Raw genomic sequence first — 11,502 nt, forward strand, 5'->3', positions numbered from 1 at the left:
CTATAATTTATGACCCAATATTGCTGAAATATTATGATATCATTAACAGGCTGCCCAGAGTAATCAGAGCCAATAAAATTAGACATTTGGAAATTTGTGGTAAGGACTATGGGGCCAAATTACTGAGGTCATCGGTCCCTAGGCTTACATACTACTTATTCTAACTTAAGCTAACTTACGCTGTGGACAACACACACACCCATGCCCCAGTGAGGACTCAAACCTCCAATGGAGGGAGCCGTGCAGACCGTGACAAGGCGCCCCAGACATCATGGCTACCCTGTGTGGCATGAAATTAGAATGGACATGTGAAAACATCGCAGTAAATTAAAACATTTCAAGCCAGTATTACGTCAAAAAATTCTGTTACACACAAGAAACCCCCAACTACACTGTAGAGGTGTATAGCCAAATGATAGCCCCTGTTTCATTGCCTAAGAATTACCATAGATGTTTTCTTATGCAGTCATGCTGTTACCACCTCAACTGGGATAATATTGGAGCAATTATATCTTAATTTAACACAAACAAGATTCATGACACCTCTCCTACAAGGTCGACATAGTGTATTTGTAAGTGGGCCTATCCACTCCATGCCACCACCGTAGGGGCAAAGAGCCCTGTGTTGCCAGCACCTCTTCTACACCATCAGGCACTGGGCTGCGCTCCACTAGCAAAAAACACCGCTGCGCGACTGCAACATTAGAAATGTTGCACCCAAGAACACACGTGGATAAATAAATTAAAGTGCACGCTGGGAACCTTCCTCTCTGAGCCACCACTGACAGGCGCCTCAAGAAACGACTGTCTGACCACTGCATAGGGGAAGTAGGCACCACTATTACACTTATCAAATTACAGAGTGTTCCAGCTAGAGCCTTAATCAGCTTGAGTATTTCCAAGAAAGAGACATCATTATTAATATTCCATCACCATGAGTTATGTATTGTTCTTTTGTGTGGTCTTCGGTCCAGAGACTAGTTTGATGCAGCTCTCCATGCTACTCCGTCCTGTGCAACATGTACCAACATTTCTATGGAATCCAAACGGATCTTCCCCGTGGTGTGCTTCTACCAGTTTTTCCATTCGTCTGTAAAAAATTCGCATGAATATTTTGCAGCCGTGGCTTATTACACTGATATTTCATTTTCACATTTGTCAACTCCTGCTTTCTTTGGGATTGGAGTTATTACATTCTTCTTGAAGTCTGAGGGTATTTCACCCGTGTCAAGCATTTTGCTCACCAGATGGTAGAGTTTTGTGAGGGCTGGCTCTCCCAAGCCTATCAGTAGTTCTAATGGCATGTTGTCTACTCCCAGTGCCTTGTTTCGACTTAGGTCTTTCAGTGCTCTGTCAAACTCCTCACGCAGTATCATATCTCCTATTTCATATTCATCTACATACTCTTCCATTTCCATAATATTGTCCTCAAGAACATCGCCCTTGTATAGACCCTATATATACTCCTTCCACCTTTCTGCTTGCCCTTCTTTGCTTAGAATTGGATTTACATCTGAGCTGTTGATATTCATGCAAGTGGTTCTCTTTTCTGCAAAGGTCTCTTTAATTTTCCTGTAGGCAGTATCTATCTTACCCCTAGTGATATGCACCTCTACATCCTTACATTTGTCCTCTAGCCATCCCTGCTTTATCATTTTGCACTTCCTGTCGATCTCATTTTTGAGACGTTTGTATTCCTTTTTGCCTGCTTCATTTACTGCCTATTTATATTTTCTCCTTTCATCAATTAAATTCAATATCTCTTCTGTTACCCAAGGATTTCTATTAGACCTCGCCTTTTACCTACTTGATCCTCTGCTACCTTCACTATTTCATCTCTCAAAGCTACCCATTCTTATTCTACTGTATTTCTTTCACCCATTCTTGTCAATATTTCCCTCATGCTCTCCCTGAAGCTCTGTACAACCTCTGGTCTAGTCAGTTTATCCAGGTCCCATCTCCTTAAAATCCCACCTTTTTGCAGTTTCTTCAGTTTAAATCTACAGTTCATAACCAATAGATTGTGGTCAGAGTCCACATGTGCCACTGGAAATGTCTTACGATTTAAAACTTCGTTCCTAAATCTCTATCTTACCATTACAGTGTCTCCAGGCCTCTTCCACGTATATAACCTTCTTTCATGATTCTTAAACGTAGTGTTAGCTATGATTAAGCTTTGCTCTGCGCAAAATTTTACCAGGTGACTTCCTCTTTTATTCCTTACCCCCATTCCATATTCACCTACTATGTTCCTTCTTTCCTTTTCCTAATATCGAATTCCAGTCACCCATGACTATTAAATTTTCGTCTCCCTTCACTATCTGAATAATTTCTTTTATCTCATCATACATTTCATCAATATCTTCGTCATCTGCGGAGCTAGTTGGCATATAAACTGTATTACTGTGGTAGATGTGGGCTTCGTATTTATCTTGGCCACAATAACGCGTTCAGTGTGCTGTTTGTAGTAGCATACCCACATTCCTATTTTTTTATTCATTATTAAACCTACTCCTGCATTACCCCTATTTGATTTTGTATTTATAATCCTGTATTCACCTGACCAGAAGTCTTGTTCCTTCTGCCACCGAAGTTCACTAACTCCCACTACATCTAACTTTAACCTATCCATTTCCCTTTTTAAATTTTCTAACCTACCTGCCCGATTAAGGGATCTGACATTCCACGCTCCGATCCGTAGAACGCCAGTTTTCTTTCTCCTGATAACATCGTCCTCCTGAGTATTCCCCTCCTGGAAATCCGAATGAAGGACTATTTTACCTCCGGGATATTTTAACCAAGAGGATGCCATCATCATTTAACCATACAGTAAAGCTGCATGCCCTCGAGAAAAATTACGGCTGCAGTTTCCCCTTGGTTTCAGCCGTTCGTAGTACCAGCACAGCAAGGCCGTTTTGGTTAGTGTTACAAGGCCAGATCAGTCAATCATCCAGACCGTTGCCCCTGCAGCTACTGAAAAGGCTACTGCCCCTCTTCAGGAACCACACGTTTGTCTGGCCTCTCAACAGATACACCTCCGTTATGCTTGCACCTACGGTATGGCTGTCTGTACTGCTGAGGCACGTGGGAGTTATGCATTATCCCAAGCAAAGCTCTCCAGTGCAGAACTCCATATGCAACAACTAAACAAATCTGCATATTAATGACACTGAAGCTACATACACTTTTCTCCGACGATACTTCATAGTGTTATTTAAAGAACTCGTGTTATAAAATAAATGTGTGCAGCCGAGGACAAGACCGAACGACCAGTATACACTATAACAACTTATAAAATTTCATTCGAAGTTGATAGTAGTCAGGGATTCCAGTAGGGTGCCAGGCTCTCCCTCCTTTATGTTCCATAACACTAACGCCATCGAAGCCACTGGAGATATGTAATCACACTACTGCATTATAACAAGAAATATGTGTGTATTTTCAGGAGTTTAAATGGATTTTCATGGAAGAAAGACAATGAAATTCTCACCCAAGCACCATGTTACAGAGCACCATATCAGTAAGCAATCATGATCTTCATTTTAGCATATTGATACAGGTTTTCGTGCAGGGGTACCATATACTCACATTAAAAAAGTTTCGTATCACCTCGGTTCCCAGAATTCCTGAAAACAGATGTTGATAGTGGATATTGTATCTCAAAAAAATGGTTCAAATGGCTCTGAGCACTACGCGACTGAACTTCTGAGGTCATCAGTCACCTACAACTTAGAACTAATTAAACCTAACTAACCTAAGGACATCACACACATCCATACCCGAGGCAGGATTCGAACCTGCGACCGTAGCGGCCGCTCGGTTCCAGACTGTAGCGCCTAGAACCGCACGGCCACTCCGGCCGGCGATATTGTATCTCAGACTCAGTCCCTTTGACTGTTCAGAGATATCTCTAAACCCGCCCACGGATGTAAACAATTATGCATGAGCAGCGCCTATTAGACGGAGGGGGTCCGACAGCCGATCAGTTTCAGTCATCCCATTAGGAAGGGGTACACGGCTCATGTTGCCTGTAGTTCAACCATGCCTAGACGGTCAATACCGCGGTTCGATCGCGTCCGCATTGTTACTTTGTGACAGGAAGGGCTTTCAACAAGGGAAGTGTCCAGGAGCCTCGTAATGAACCAGAGCGATGTTGTTTCCGTGCGGGAAGGAGCGCCTGGTCCCGGCACGAATCCACCCGGCGGATTTATGTCGAGGTCCGGTGAACCGGCCAGTCTGTGGATGGTTTTTAGGAGGTTTTCCATCTCCCTCGGCGAACGCGGGCTGGTTCCCCTTATTCCGCCTCAGTTACACTATGTCGGCGATTGCTGCGCAAACAAGTTCTCCACGTACGCCTACACCACCATTACCCTACCACGCAAACGTAGGGGTTGCACTCGTCTGGTGTGAGACGTTCCCTGGGCGGCGGGCCGGGGGGGGGGGGGGGGGGGGGAAGTCCACCGGGGGTCGAACCACACAATAACCCTGGGTTCGGTGTGGGGCGGCGGAGGGGTGAAATGAACTGCGGTAGTCGTCGTGGGGTTGTGGACCACTGCGGCTGCGGCGGGGACGGAGCCTCTCCGTCGTTTCTAGGTCCCCGGTTGACATTCAATACAATACCTTGGAATACTTCTACATAAAAAACATCGTGATGCATCCACTACGTATACTTTTCTAACAGTTGTACTATTTACAACACGTCAACAGGTATTTCATCTTCACACTCTTCCAAAGAAATTTCGTGGTGCCTTATCTAATCTAATCTGTACTACTTGAACTGAGCTTTATTAATTTTGGCTGCAATTTAGTTAGTTTGTTGTCCCTTGTGGCGGACAAATCTTGCGACAATACATAACTAATGTCACTTTCTCCCACCTGGATCAATGTTTCCACAAATTCTACTGTGTGTCACCGAAGGCCAATTTTAGCATGATGCTTAAACCGAAAATCCTAGCGTAGGCGTTTGCAGTGCCCTTCCCCTATATAGGAAACAACTCCCAAAGACTGCTGGAACCATTTCGTCCTAAACTGAAAACCCAATAATGCTGAACTTAGTGAATCCGCACCACTGCCCCCCCACGCCATGTAATGTATAATGTGGAGGGTTCAACTTCTTTTAATCCGGGTGGTCCAGACTCTTCCCTGACACAAGTGCCCACGAGTTGAATAAAAATTCTTACCATTCACGACGTCAGCTAAGCAATACTCCACATCTGCATACGTTTAGCAGGATTGAAACTGACTGGGAAAGCCCACTGGAGGATTTGGAGTTCCATTTACGATTAATGCGTTATTATTCGGCCTCTGCCAATTTTGTTTACATTCCTGCAAGCCTGCTGCTGGTCTCAAGGCTCACCGTGTTTACTACATTGTGGTTGGCAACACTTCCTCTGGATGAGGTTACAACAGGAGACACCTTCGCTCCATAGTCCTGTTACTACACCTACAACTTCGAGCTCTTTAGCTAACTTTATGGCAGCAGAGATATCGTTCAGTGTATCTGCCTGTACCCTCCTCGCATACCACATTCCCGTCCCCTAAGTAAAGCGTCTAATGTACTATGCCACATTCCTGGAAAATGACTGACTGCTGTTTCATTCTGCATCAGCTCTTAATTATTTACGTTAACTTTTCGTATTATGTTGACAAAACTTTCTCACGCGTCGTGAGACCCACTCAAGTATTCCAAAAACAACCCTGATAAGGTTTTTTTCATAATTTAGGTAGTGGCTAATTTCGAATGCAGGACTGAGGATGTTTCGTTTATTAGTGAGCGATTATACCCCTAGACCACGGGTCCACCACCTAGAGAGCACATTCCTGTCGCAACAACATTGCACTTTCCAATACGCAAAAACTGAAGCACATTTCCCATAATTCGCATTCTATTGCATCGTGACAGCTCTATTCGCTAAAGACAAGAAAACAGTTAAACAAATTAAAAATATGAGAAGGAAGCTTAACCATAACACCGTCATAATACTTTTCATCGCAACTTAATTGCTCTACCTGAGGGGCAGCTCATAACAACTTCTTTGCACACTGAAAGCAATTGATACTCCATGACAGCACTCAGTTTCATCTCTTTGAATCACTACAGATGGGTACTACCCTGTACACCCCTGGACAATGAGCCACACTCCTAGCTTGTCATAATGTACAATGCCAAATTAACATTTCTATTTACACACTCACAGAACACTGTCTGTGAATAATGTACACGAACTGAGCTTACTAATACACTTACTCATTTGGCAAAAGACCCGCTGACGCTTTTTGATACTCGCAGAAAAAAAGAAATTAATAAAAAAAGGACTGCACTCAACCAACCGAGTGTTCACAAAGCTGCCACCCCACTGGAGTCGAGTCTTCCTCCTCATTCATGAATGGCGGTTGTAGGCATTGTCGATCCGACCTCTGACGCCAGAAATGCCATCAGGTGGTGCACGACTCCTAACGCGTGTTTCTTTTTCTTTTTTTTTTTTGGGAGGGGGGGGGGGGGGGCGTGATGTTGGTGACGATGTGACAGGAGCAGGCCATAGGTATCGTAGGCATAGAGCATCAAAAGGCAAAACATTTTACTGGCTCTCGTTTGACTACACTGACAGTTAGTTTTTGGGGGCGGCAGACACGCCCCCTCGGACCAGATGACAAGGTTTGTGCGTGGTGGTGGCGACCTGAAAACTAGCGCACAGTGACGTTAGTGCTCAAGAATGCCGACACCAGTAGCTTATACAGCAGCATGAGGCCCAGCTAGTGAGACACGGCTGCTTGCGAAACAGAGCCAGCAGAACTGTAAACTGTGGAGTTACTTGAAGGTGATGGCAGCCTCTGGTGGTGGATCTCGCCCCAGTGAGTGACGGTGTGTGGTGCTTTTGTGTGTACACCAGCACAGAAGTGTGGGCGGATGTAACGCGTGGGTCTCATTCTGCTGCTCTCCAGGCAACGAGTCTGGCTGATGATGGAGTGTATCAGGAGGCAAATCACAGGGGGAGATGTACCAAGTTCAAGGAGGAAGACATTACCAAGCCAGAAGGTGCGGTGGTGTACACCAAAACTTTTAGCTGTTGTTTGCTGTCTCCTACCGCCCTGCCGTCCGGTGTGACACTCTCATCTCCGTAGGCACTTTTGGACTGCTGAATCCTACGCTCCAGTTGGTTATCTACAACCGTTTACGGCCCACTTGTACCGATGTGCTGTTGCCAGCCATGTTCAGTACAAAAAACCCGTGGCCTGAGAGTGTGGAAGAACCTTGAATCGACCTGAAATAGTGACGTCTTACTGCTGGGTTTGCAAAATAGTCCCGCTCGGCTCAGTGCGCCGGGTGCTGCCTAAACATCACCCATGCTGCAATTGGCGCATTGGCACACTGGCCCCCGCCGGCTGCCTTCCACTGCTACGGCTGAACTGCTAGTATCTCTGGTACCGCCAAAAAATAGTGACGGTGTTACGTTTGATTTGTGTCTCACTGAGACATTACGGAGGAAAAGCGTTACCTGTAATAGTTTCCGCGCACTCCCAGACAATCAGATAGATAATGGTTAACTAGGCGACGCTCTCGTGTATAATTATGAAACAAAATTTGGTTCTGGAAGGCGGTAGATGAGTAGACACAGGTCGGAGGTGGCAGCAGCTGTCGGCAGACCTGGTGAGAATGGTATCCTAGCTTAAGTGCAGTACAGTTGCAGTTACACAGAATTTGTTTATGAATACATTTTCTAATGTGATTTATGCTTACAGGTCGACAAAACTTTTGCGAGTAATGTAAAACTGTGTACCTTGTACGATGAGCTGTGGAGAGCATTATGCGGATATCAAGGATCAGAGATAGTACTGAAAAGATAGTGCCGACAGAAGCAGTTAATGATGTCTTGTAAAATTATTGGACATGAAGTGGAAGACAAGGATGAACCCGATGAGTGGATCTAGTGGCGTTTTGTTGGTAACTAAGTGCAGCTTAATAATAAAGGAAGAAGACTTGTTACTGCGGTATTATGCCTAATTTTAAACTAATTCGGTTTCTGCGTCCAGTGTACGTATCTGAATTAAATTTTATTTTAAGCATGTTCTGCTCATAGATCAATCATTGTTTTCAACCGTTGTTGTGACGGACGTGCAAGAGAAAGGAATGATTACGTAAATAGGTTGTACTCTTTTAGGCACAGAGGAGACTTAAACAACAGGACAACAGAAATGATACTGTTTCGTGAGCAACAAAGTTCTTGCACTCCCAGGTGGAGCTTCTGTGAGAATGTTCTCTTTGACTGTATGCGATCTACACTGAAGTTAGAAAAGTCATCGGATAGGTGTATGCTTACGCACATATGGCTTTAGCATCGCGTACAAAGGCATAAAAAGCAGTGCATTGGTGGATTCACGTGAGAAGGTTTCTGACGTGATTATGGCCGCACGAAGGGAACTAACACACTTTGAACATGGAGTGGCAAATTGGAGCTACACACACGAAACATTACGGAAATCGTCAGGGGATTCAGTATTCCACGATCCAAAGTGTCAAGGGGGTACCATAAATACCAAATTTCAGGCATTACCACTCATCACGGACATTGCAATGGCCAACGGTCTTCATTTAACTACCGAGAGCAGTTTGGAGTTGTCAGTGCTAACAGGGAAGCAACACTGCGAGCAATAACTGCACAAAACGGTGTGTGACGCTTTCAGTGCTATCAGGCATTTAACTCTGCGAGAAATAACTCCAGAAAACAGTGTGTGACGTTGTCAGTGCTAACAGGCAAGGAATGCTGCGAGAAGTAACTCCAGAAAATAGTGTGGGATGTACGACAAACCATCCCGTTGGTTGGTTTTGAAAAACCATGACCTGGTCATATGACTCCCAATTTCAGTTAGTTGACCTGATAGTAGAGTTAGAGTGTGGTGCTGTAAGTAGGCTGTTTAGGTTCTTATATTGGTAACGCCACCGCCACATAGCGCTCTCTGAATGAAAATCACTGGCTGTGCTGTGTGCAGTCTGTGGCTAGTTTGCATTGTTGTCTGCCATTGTAGTGTTGGGCAGCGGCAGCTGGATGTGAACAGCGCGTAGCGTTGCACAGTTGGAGGTGAGCCGCCAGCAGTGGTGGATGTGGGGAGAGAGATGGCGGAGTTTTGTAATTTGTCATGAACTGCTATATATATTATGACTATTAAGGTAAATACATTGTTTGTTCTCTATTAAAATCTTTCATTTGCTAACTATGCCTATCAGTAGTTAGTGCCTTCCGTAGTTTGAATCTTTTATTTAGCTGGCAGTAGTGGCGCTCACTGTATTGCAGTAGTTCGAGTAACCAAGATTTTTGTGAGGTAAGCGATTTGTGAAATGCATAGGTTAATGTTAGTCAAGGCCATTTTTTTTGTAGGCATTTTTGAAAGTCAGATTGTGTTGTGCTAAAAAAATATTGTGTATCAGTTTAAGCACAGTCTCGTGTATAATTCTTCAAAGGGGACGTTTCATATGGCGACCCTGCCAGGATACCTCACTGGAATCTTCTGATTTTTTCTTGTAGTTTGTGTAATTAGTGTAGCTATTGTTTATTGCTAGTGCGTAATTGTAGAAAGAATCTCCTTTGTGGTTGCAGTCTTTCATTGTTGTACAGTAAAACAGTTGTGGCATGCATGTAGATTTGCACCAAGTATTTCACAGCTGTGCTTGCAATTAACTACATATTATTTTCAGTGCTATGTTAATGTGTTCTCTTATTTTTGCTCTTCAAATTGTGCTTTTCTGTGTTATCGTGTGAAATATTGTGACAATAATGGCGTGTGAAAAATGTAACACTAGGCTCCAAAGTAAACTGAGATATAATAGTGACGACGAGCGTAGCTTGCCAGCACCACTGTGTAATGAATTAACAGACGTTCAAAGTAGTAATTTGGTAACCGTGCATAGGGAAATGGAGCGGGCTGCAAACAATGGCGTAGACAGTGAAACAGGTAGTGAACAGGAAAGCATTATTGATCGATCGCTCGGCAACAGCTCGCCTCAGGAATCCGAAATGACAGGACACAATTTTGCAAATACTGTAGATTCAGGTTTTGGGTCCTCGCCGTTTTCTCAAATGAGTCAAGACACATTTTCTGCTTGTCAAAATGTGAATGTTGCCGGTGAAAATGCACTGCAAAAAAACATAGAGAAACAGATTCCAGACACTAATACATTACTATTGCAATTAATGCAACAAATGGAACAAAATCAGAGACAATTGGGACAAAATCTTAAAAAATTAGACGCAATGGAACAAAATCTTCACACCACACTTGAACAAACACGTGAAGATTTGACTACTGAGTTACATAAAATCGAATCGAAATGTCAAAAAGTCTGTAACGGCGTAAAAACACAAATTTGTGAGCATTTTCAACCTATTTTTTTGCGGCATGAAAATGCATTACAGAATCACGAAGCAGCCATAAAAGAACTGCAAATTATTGTGCATGAAAATCATGAGACCTTACAAGCTAAAATTGACTCAGTTGCATCTACCGATTCAGTTACGCAACTTGCAAAAACTCAGGAAAACTTAAAGGACACAGTAGAAAGACACATAGAGGAAATTAGTACATTATCAGAGAAAGTAGTTGAACTTTCGGATCAGGTCACTAACTTATCTACAAAGGTAGATGATGATCTGAATGACACAAGACCTGTAGCCTTCACTGACACAGAAGAGTATGAACAAATTAGAAAATTCAAACAAAATCAAAATTAAATCAATACACAGTACAAAAGAGAAATCCGGGAAGTACAAGATCAGCTGACACAGGTAATACAAGAATTACGTATTTCAGAGGACACTCGCGTCCCAATACGGGAAGAGGGACATAGAAATACGGAACAGCCACAAAATAATAACACAGCGCATTTCGGAAATTATGAAAGAAATTGACAATGTGCACCGAATTTTGAGATTGAACCGCCAACACGACGTAACAATGACCGACATGCGACTCGCCGACATGATGATTTTGACTATAAGCTGTTCATTACTACATGTAAATTCAAAACGTTTAAGAATTCTGGCAACGACATTCATCCACAAGCGTGGCTCCATCAATTCTCTCATTGTTTTCCTCCCAACTGGTCATTAGAGCACAGATTAGAATTTATGTGTGGCTACTTGGAGAATGAACCAGCTGTAAGAATGCGATCGGTCATTCACGATTGTCACAGTGAAGCAGAATTTTATCATGCCTTCCTCTCAGCATATTGGTCTCAAGCTACACAAGACCAAGTAAATCATAGCATTATAATGATGAATCATTTCGAACAATCTGAATTTTCCAGTCTTGTGAAATATTTTGAAGACATGTTGCACAAGAATCAGTACCTGTCAAACCCATACAGCCCCTCAGAACTCATCCGCATTTGCTTAATCAAATTGCCTGACCATTTACGACATATTATTTTGGCAGGACGTTGCAAAGACGACATTGAAGCTTTTCAGGGACTCTTACAAGAATTAGAAATTGACACAGACAGTCGCGGGA

This window comes from Schistocerca piceifrons, chromosome 5 (genome assembly GCF_021461385.2).
Source record: "Schistocerca piceifrons isolate TAMUIC-IGC-003096 chromosome 5, iqSchPice1.1, whole genome shotgun sequence".
NCBI classification, from domain to species: domain Eukaryota; kingdom Metazoa; phylum Arthropoda; class Insecta; order Orthoptera; family Acrididae; genus Schistocerca; species Schistocerca piceifrons.